At 52.3% G+C, this 8,912-nt stretch overlaps 1 long non-coding RNA gene across 1 annotated transcript; it reads right to left on the bottom strand.

Moving 5' to 3' along the window:
* Positions 1 to 2,222: 2,222 nt before the first annotated feature.
* On the bottom strand, positions 2,223 to 6,815 carry LOC140612249 (uncharacterized). Its single transcript, XR_012013547.1, has 3 exons — positions 6,648 to 6,815; positions 6,126 to 6,351; positions 2,223 to 3,632 (listed from the first exon to the last, which is right to left on the bottom strand). It is a non-coding gene; the product is annotated as an uncharacterized lncRNA (long non-coding RNA).
* Between the last annotated feature and the right edge of the window lie 2,097 nt (positions 6,816 to 8,912).

Below are 8,912 nucleotides of genomic sequence, written 5' to 3'. Positions count from 1 at the left end.
TCTTTCTTTCTTTCTTTCTTTCTTTCTTTCTTTCTTTCTTTCTTTCTTTCTTCCTTTCCTTCCTTCCTTCCTTCCTTCCTTCCTTCCTTCCTTCCTTCCTTCCTTCCTTCCTTCCTTCCTTCCTTTCTTTCTTTCTTTCTTTCTTTCTTTCTTTCTTTCTTTCTTTCTTTCTTTCTTCTTTCTACCAGAACTAATAAAAACTTCATGGAGATTTAGAGACACCGAATGAAATCAGGAGCGTTAGATTCCCTGCCTACCTGTTCTAGTCTGTATTTGGAAATTCCAGGCCCAGCTTTGAAAACCACGATGGAACCCAGTGAAGTAACCACGTATGTTGATAATCTAGCCTCCGTGGACACTGGAGACCTTGAAAGGTGGGAAGGGTAACGTCACAGACGTTTGGTGCCTGCCACTCAACCTGGAGCCAGCCACTCATGGATGTGATGGCTCTTCTGGCTTCTGCCTCTGACAACATTCAGTGAAAGTTGGTGACTTGGTTGGTATTTCAGACAAAGAAATGAGGGCATGGATTGGAAACAGGGCTTTAAAGCTTGAAGAATGGCAGCTTTATGTCAAAATCCCAACGAAAATAGTTCTCAGCCCCCCCTACCCCTTTGTTAAGGCAACAGGAGAGTCAAAATCCAAAATTCTGTATAACTCCTCTCAAGTAAAACTCTAACAACAACTGATAAATGGCACAGTTTACGTTATTCTTGGCAACGCTCAGGTCTCAGGTGACACTAAGAGTGACTACATAGATATATACACAATGAAGTCAGCTTATAATTCATTTCCGTTAGGTTTACTAACTTAACTGCACAGGGGTTAAAAGCTCCTGCAAGACTGGGGATACCACAAGCAAGTCGATGAGGACGTATGACACAATGAGACACAAAGTGCTAATTTCCTTAATATACAAAGAGCTCTTACAATTGAATAAAAAGATAAGTTAACCCAATAATAGGCTTTCACATACGTTACAAATATTTTAATCTGCTGTGACATTTATTCTTTGATTATATTATTTTGCAATGTTCACAGGCTTGTATTTTATGTGCTTAAATCTGTATGTCTTTCTATCACGGTTTTGCTTGGAAAGGCATGCCTCACTCTGAAAAACCATCTATTTGATTCTGGATTTAGGTGGGCATTAATTTCCGATCCATCTGTAGAATTTCTGGTGGGTGGTTAACCATAAAAATAGACTCACATTTTCCAAAATAACTAGCCAGTTGTTCTAGCTTCATATTTATTGAGTGGTCCTTTCTTTCCCCGCGGATGTATACTGTAACCTTTATCATATATTAAATGCTTATGTGTGCTAAAAATAAAAAGTAATTTCGGTAGAGTGCCATAAATTAATCGGAGGCGTTTGCAGAGGTGGTGTTTGCAACATGTGGATGTCCTTCCTTTCCCCTCTGCCCTACCCTCTTCCTCCCCAGAGACCAAAAACAGAGGGAAGGAAGCCAGGGGAACATTAAACAAAGTCTGCTGCTCTGGATAATGTCTATGAAGAAAACGAGCAGGCTGAGGTTTTATGATTTACACTCACTGCTTCGAGAACCCCGCGAGAGGACACTAGCTGCCATGCACTGGGCCCTCACTCCACCCCGGGCACTGTTCTAGCGCTCACCACTCCATCCTCATGACCACCCAGGACGTGGGTGCTATAAGCATCACCCCGATGTTAGAGCTGAGGCACCAGGCCCAGAGATGTCGTCACTTTGCCCCAAATCATTTGGAAGGACAATGGCCTTAAGTGGGATCAAGCCAGCCAATCAACAAAGGTGATAGGATCATTCCCTTCTTCAAAGCCCTTCCTCTCCACAAAGCCAAGTGTCAATAACAAACACTCGGAGGACGGTCCCTGCAGATGGGACACGGGGAAGCAGTGCTATCATGTGGCCACGAGCCTGAGATATAAACTGATCAAGGCAGGTGAATTCTATCTTCTGAGAAAAGTAGACCGCCACTCACTTCTAGGTACTCATTTCACTCCTGCCTTTTTCACGGCAACAGTTCTCCTTTCCAGGAAAGCTAAGAAGGAGGCTTTTCATCTAGTTTTTTTTTGTTTGTTTTTGTTTTTTGTATATTTTTTTATTGAAGTTCGATTTGCCAACATACAGCATAACACCCAGTGCTCATCCCGTCAAGTGCCCCCCTCGGTGCCTGTCACCCAGTCACCCCGTCCCCCCACCCACCTCCCCTTCCACTACCCCTTGTTCATTTCCCGGAGTTAGGAGTCTCTCATGTGCTGTCTCCCTCACTGATTTTTCCCACTCATTTTCTCTCCTTTTCCCTTTAATCCCTTTCACTAATTTTTTATATGCCCCGAATGAATGAGACCATATGTTTGTCCTTCTCTGATTGACTTACTTCACTCAGCATAATACCCTCCAGTTCTATCCACGTCCAAGCAGATGGTGGGTATTTGTCGTTTCTAATGGCTGAGGAATATTCCATCGTGTACATAGACCACATCTTCTTTAGCCAGTCATCTGTGGAGGGGCACCGAGGCTCCTTCCACAGTTCAGCTGTTGTGGACATTGCTGTTGTGAACATCAGGGTGCAGGTGTCTCGGTCGTTCACTGCATCTGGATCTTTGGGGTAAATCCCCAGCAGTGCAATTGCTGGGTCAAGAGTAGCTCTATTTTTAACTCTTTGAGGAACCTCCATGCAGTTTTCCGGGGTGGCTGCACCAGTTCACATTCCCACCAACAGGGCCCCGGACCCCAGGGCTTTTCTTCTAGTTAACTGGCTTAGGAAGGCAGGGCCAAAACCTTTCTACCACAAGATCCCAAAGTAGTGGGGAGAATTCTGGACCTGAATCTTTGGAGATGAGCGGCCTCTGGGTGTTTTCATTATTTATAGTCCATTACTGAGTCGCCAGACCTTCACTGAGTGTCTTAATGGGCCAGCAAGGTGCCGGGCAGGGGGGCACATGGTAAAGCGGTGATGGAGTCCCCAGGCCGTGACAGTGCCACGTGGTGCATGCTGCGATGGCACGAGGGGCTTCTGCGGGGGGCCGTGGGGGCACCTGCTCCTTTCTCTGAAATGGGGCTCTGTTTACCTGACTTCAGAAGCAGCAGACACTGGATTTGAATCAGACCCCAGGACTTGTGGATTCCTGGGCACGCTCTCTGACTCGCCATCTGCACGAGCATGCCCTATCCCGCGGCCTTCCCTGGAACCTGGGAACTCCGACCGAGCTCCGCGTTTCTCTGCAGGCTGCTGCAAGCACCAAGTGTATGTGAATGTCTTCCGCAGTGTGAAAGTTGCTGTATTGATACGTTTTCCTATTGCAAACAAGAAATACCGTCGATCCATTCGGCCTTGCTTTCCGGTGGTGGTTGTGTGCGTGTGTTTGGTTGTTGTTGTTGTTTACCATCTTGGTGCGAAGGAACCGGTGTGGCTGGTCCCGACTCGCCTGGCCAGCTGGCTCCAAGTCAGAAAGACACACTCCCTCCTTCTCATGCCTCGCAATCACTTCCAACTCCCTCTTGAGGAATGGGCTGCTTTATTTTTTTGTCAGTTCAAACCACATCCTGCCCATTTCCACCTTCCAGAAGACAGCTCGTGACACTGGTGGTTTTAAGATGCGGCAGGCTTCTTGGTGAGGAGATAGCAGACGCCTTTTCACAGAAGTGAAAATAATTCATCCAGTGGTTAACATGTCAGGTCTGGGCACTGAGTCTACCCCCCACCTCCAACTTGATCCGATTCCCTGATTTGGAGAGTGAATTGCTATTCAGCGTTCTTGCACTATCTTGACTCTGATAGCTTTCTGGCTAAAACTGAGCATGAGGCAGGCGACAGAGGGGCCACCATGAAAAGGCTGCACGCCATCCGTCCAGGGGCCTGAAATGGGTTGATGGCGAAAGCAAAGACCACAGTAGTTGGAAGGAACCTCACTGAGGTTTTAATCACTTTGCAGGTGAGGGAAAGTCCTCATTTTACCACTGAGGAAACTGAGTCCAGGGAGGGTCAGCACTTTGACCAAGGAGACAGAACCAGTTAGAGAGAGAGCTTGGACTGGTACCTGCATCTTGGAGACCCTGGCTTGACGGTCTGAACCCATGCATGCAACTTAAGGATTACTGGCATCACTGAAATTGGTGACTTTGACCCTGTGAATGGGATGGGTCCCAGGACACATCTCACAGCCGAAAGCTGTTGGTTAACAGTGAGGACAGCCACCACCAAATAGTATAAGACGCCTAGGCTCCGGCCACCAGGCAGGCAGGGGCACCAAATGAAATGTTTTTGAAAGAATGTGGCACTTGAAGAAAGAGAAAAAGCAGGAGAGGGAGGAGATGCAGAGGCATTATTATTTAAATAATCATTATTAGAAAATCATAACTCATTGGAATCTTTAAACCGATGGAATCATTTTTGTTTTTAAGCCCACGATGGCAGACACTACAATCTTTCTGCTTTTCATGGCGAATCGAGAGAAAGTGATAGATGGTAGAGCCGTGGCCTAAGGCAGCTGAAGGAATGAGACTCGTGCTGCCAGAGGAGTCAAGATTTGGTACCAGCCTGAGTGGGGGGTGATCCGAATGTGCACGAAGTCCAGTGGGTGCACTGGACCTGTCTCTGTGCCTCTTCTGGGAGGGCTTGGAAAGGCAAGGGCAGCCTTGACTGTAGGAAGAGGCATGTTTCAAAGACATCTCCCCCAGAGACTTCTGACCTTGGACAATGTTTATGGCCAGGTCGAGGGCACCCCTTATCTTTCAAGGGTACAAGGAGGTTTGTAAATGGTTGACCTATTAACTCAGCTTGGGTTTTCGGTGGGAAGCCAAGGCCTGAATGACACACTAATGTGGGGGTGTGCACCCGGGGCAGCTCTGGGGGGCCCTTGGCTCCATGCTGTGGGCCTACAGTTCACAGCCTGTGCCACAGCCTCCCTGGAGGTGGAGGGGGGCTGGGTTGGCAGTGGAGCCCGATGCCTGGATAGGGAAAGACCATAAGGTGGAGGGTGCCTTTTGAGCAAAACAGCCAGCACCTGGAAGAGGCCATCCCAGACCTGTCCCAGCTCACAGTGGAAGCTGGATGTGGCCCCGCAGTGGGGCGGTTTAACTGACAGCCCAGACAAGAGGGCTGGGCTGGGCACAGCTTGTACCGACAACCCCTGTGCCAACTTGGGGGAGGAGATGAGACTTTTCCGACCTCTATGGTCAAAAACGAATTTCCTTTATGGCTGTCCCCTCACCATCTCCTGTATATCCTCTATTTTTAGTTCTCAAGTTGGTTTTAAGTGTGTGTGTGTGTGTGTGTGTGTGTGTAGGACAGTAGATGATTTTCCTTTCACACATTCAAGCCTCAGCCTGGTGTCTGGCTTCCTTTCCTGGTTCAAGCTGTGCTGGGGGCTATGGTTCACAGAGCCAGAGCCGGGCAACCACAGCTCCCAGGGCTACTGCTCACCCTGGGCCAGGGTCAGCCAACCACAGGTCCCAGGGCTACTGTTCATGGCAGGCCAGGGCCAGGCAACCACAGGTCTCAGGGCTACTGCTCACTATGGGCCAGGGCCAGGCAAACACAGGTCCCAGGGCTACTGTTAACCATGAGTTAGGGTCCAGCAACCACAGGTCCCAGGGCTACTGTTCATGACAGGCCAGAGCCAGGCAATCACAGATCCCAGGGCTACTGCTCACCATGGGCCAGGGTCAGCCAACCACAGGTCCCAGGGCTCCTACTCACCATAGGCCAGGGCTGGGCAACGACAGAACCCAGAGCTATTGTTCACCATGGGCCAGGGTCAGTCAACCACAGGTCCCAGGGCTACTGCTCACCATGGGCCAGGGCTGGGCAACCACAGGTCCCAGGGCTGCTGCTCACCCAATCATAGGTCCCAAGGCTACTGTTCATGGCAGGCCAGGGCCGGGCAAACACAGGTCCAGGATACAGGTTCCAGGGGGGACGACCCCAGCCAGGAGGCAAACAGTGAATTCAGCGCGGGGGCACGTCCAGTGCACTCATGGAGCTTTCTGCTCCCTGGAGAAGGCATATCCTCTCTGACAGCCGAGCCCCAGGCTCCTAGCCACCAGTTCTCCAGCATGGCCCTCACCCTGCGCGGAAGCTCTCCCCGCGTTAAAGCCTCCAGCCTTCCCCTCCCAGGAGCTCACCTGCACCCGCCCCGCAGCCCCCGCGCACACTCCGTCCCGAGCCACGGCTCCATTTAGTGCATCTCCATCACCGCCATCCGGTCATCCGAGTGGCGGCAAGTGGGACACCGCCGGAGCTGCGACGCCAGGGAACCGTGCTCCCGAGTGGCTCTGCGGCCCAGGCACCGCAGGTCCTTGTGAAATTCCGGGCGGGGGTAAAGCCCGGCTGGGAGCGCAGTGCTAGGACCTAAGGCTCAAGAAAAAGACAAAGAGTAAGGGGACAAACAGAGGCTCAAATACCGAGACAAGGAAGGCAGCCGACCACCCACAGCTTGCACAGGTGCCACCCCCAGACCTGGGCTCCCTCTACTCAGTCTGTGGCCCTGGAGCCAAGGGACCCCAAGCCAGAGCCCAGGAGAGCCAGCAGCAGACCAGCCGAGGCAGGGGGCTGCCCCCCAGGTCCCCCAGGCCCTCCCCCAGCCGGTGTGGAGGGCAATGCCCGGCTCGGGGGGACCCAGGCCTGCAGCCCCTCTGGGCTCCCACCTGGGTGCCAGCCAATCGCCCGGATTCCTGTTCTGCGCTCGGGTGTTTCGGGGTCGTTGGCGGTCGGGACACCGCCCCCCGGCTGGCCTCCGGGCTCTGCTCTGCATGTGTAATTCCCCAGCACCCCCGCACCCCCGCAATGAGCGTCCTGGGCTGCCCGCCTCTCCCCTCCTGTGTGACCACCGCTTGCTCCCCAAGGATTTGAAACTGTCGTCTGTGACGGAGACAGTAAGTGTCCGCAGTTTATCTGCTGCGCCTGATTCCAGGAATTAAAGAGGGGGAGGAAAGGTCAAGGGAGAGAGTGCTGATAACCAGAGTTCCGTGGTAACCTATAAAAGGATTCCTGGAAACGAGGCTTCGGCCTGGGACTGGTCAAGAAGAACAAAGTCTCCTTCCTTGGTCTCAGTTCCCCTTATCATTCTGGTGCCTTTTTTCTGTTTTGCATTGTTCCTGGCTCCTCTTTGGGCGTCGCGCCTCCCCTGCTTCTCCACTCCTGGGGCTGCTCCCGACGCCCACATGGCCCAACGGGGGCTTTCTCACCCGGGCCCGCCCGGGAAACCACGGCTTGCTGTCCCCACGCTGTGGGCAAGTAGATGAACATCTGCTGTGTAAAAAGATCCTCCTGGGGTATGGCCGGGGTTGGGGGGGCGAAGACTCTTCATTTCAAATTAGCTCAGCTGTAATGAAGAGGCGCTGACAGACAGATAAGGAAATCCCTGCTTTTTTTTTTTTTTTTTTTTTTGTTTAGCCTTCCAGTTTATACTGGGCAGGGTTGTCTGCACCGAGGATAAAGTTAGGAAGGAGGAAGGTGTCACAGGTGGGGATGGGGACTTGGTGTGTGACACTTGCATGCATGTGCATGTGTGTGTGGCAGGCGTGTGCGTACACATGTGTGCACGGGGGTAGTAGGTGCGTGCATGCATGAATATTTTAGGAAGAGGGGGAAGAGTCCCCCAGTCCAAAGTTGCTGGAGAGGGCTGGAGTCAATCATTCCAGAAGATGTAGGTTAGTGACCAGGAGGAGAGAGGAGGGAAGAGAGGACATGGTCCCTTTGAGTTGGAGAACAGGACTGAGAACAAGAACCTGAAAACCTTTGTGCTTTGACCAAAACCTCATTCAGGAACGCCCCTTTGCAACCTTGGGGTCCCAGTTGGGTGGGTCAGAAGAATCAGGAACTTCTCTGAGTGTGGGCAAACCTAAGCCCACATCAGCAGAACCGTGGCAGCAGCTTAGGGAGACCCCTGGCAGGGAGGAGCAGAATCTCCCCACTTCCCTCGGGTCAGGGCCGGCGGTTGGGAGGTCCAGCGGAACCCCGAAATGATGAAAATCTTCCATTGGTGACTCCTCTTTGCTATCACCTGGTAAGCATTTTCTAAGCAGAGCAAGATAGTACACAGAGAAGACAGCAGAGGTCAAGGCTGCTGAACCAAGGCCTGGGCCTGACGTGTGGAGAACGGGAGGCACGCAGGAGAGACCCCCGGGTCTTCAGCCAGATGGTCCCTGTGCTGCAGGATGGGGAGAACGGGTCCCTGACATCAGGGCAGGGCTTCAAGGGCCAGGAGCTGACAGGATGAGGGGTTCACACGCTGCATCCTCAGCACCTCCTAAGGTGGAGTTTCTAGAACACCTTCTCCTGGCCACGTTCTGTCCATGCCTGCTTTCCTTTTTCCCCCGTGTGACAGGAGAGGGTAGGGATGCTGGGAGCAGAGGGTTGGGAATGTGCTGGCTGAACCAAGTCTGCTGGGCTTATTTCCGATCCCCTGGATTCTTGCGTTCAGGGCTCCTTCTAGCGCCCCTCCTCCCGGGGCCGCACCTAGTGCTCTGCAGGGAGACGGTGTTCACCAAGTATGTTGATGATGACCCCGTGAGTCAACTGGCTGATGTTCCTTCCAGTATTTGGGATGTAAAAAGGAGCAGGTCTGTGAGGGTTTTTTCCCTCCTATGATATGTCATCAAGGTCAGGTTGCAAAAGTTACAGTAAAATGAAAATTAGTGGGGCTTGCTAGGGGGCAGGAGGAGTATATGCTAGGTTCATCCTACGGCGAGCACGTGACCCGGTCAGCTCCCCATCCCTGTAGAGAGGTGGGGGAGGAACCACGCAGATGGTAGGATGAGGCCCCACTCCCAAGAGTTTGCAGTCTCACTGGGGCACCGGGTGGATGGAAACATGAGAGGACAACCGAGGCCAGGCAAGCGGGAGGAGCCCAGGACAGGGGATTGCTGCGTACCCGTCTTCAGGCCAAGGTTCCCGCAGGAGGGGAGAAT

Source organism: Canis lupus, chromosome 1 (assembly GCF_048164855.1).
Source record: "Canis lupus baileyi chromosome 1, mCanLup2.hap1, whole genome shotgun sequence".
Taxonomy (NCBI): domain Eukaryota; kingdom Metazoa; phylum Chordata; class Mammalia; order Carnivora; family Canidae; genus Canis; species Canis lupus.
The sequence above is the reverse complement of the archived record's forward strand: the minus strand, read 5'-3'. Positions and strand labels throughout refer to the sequence as shown.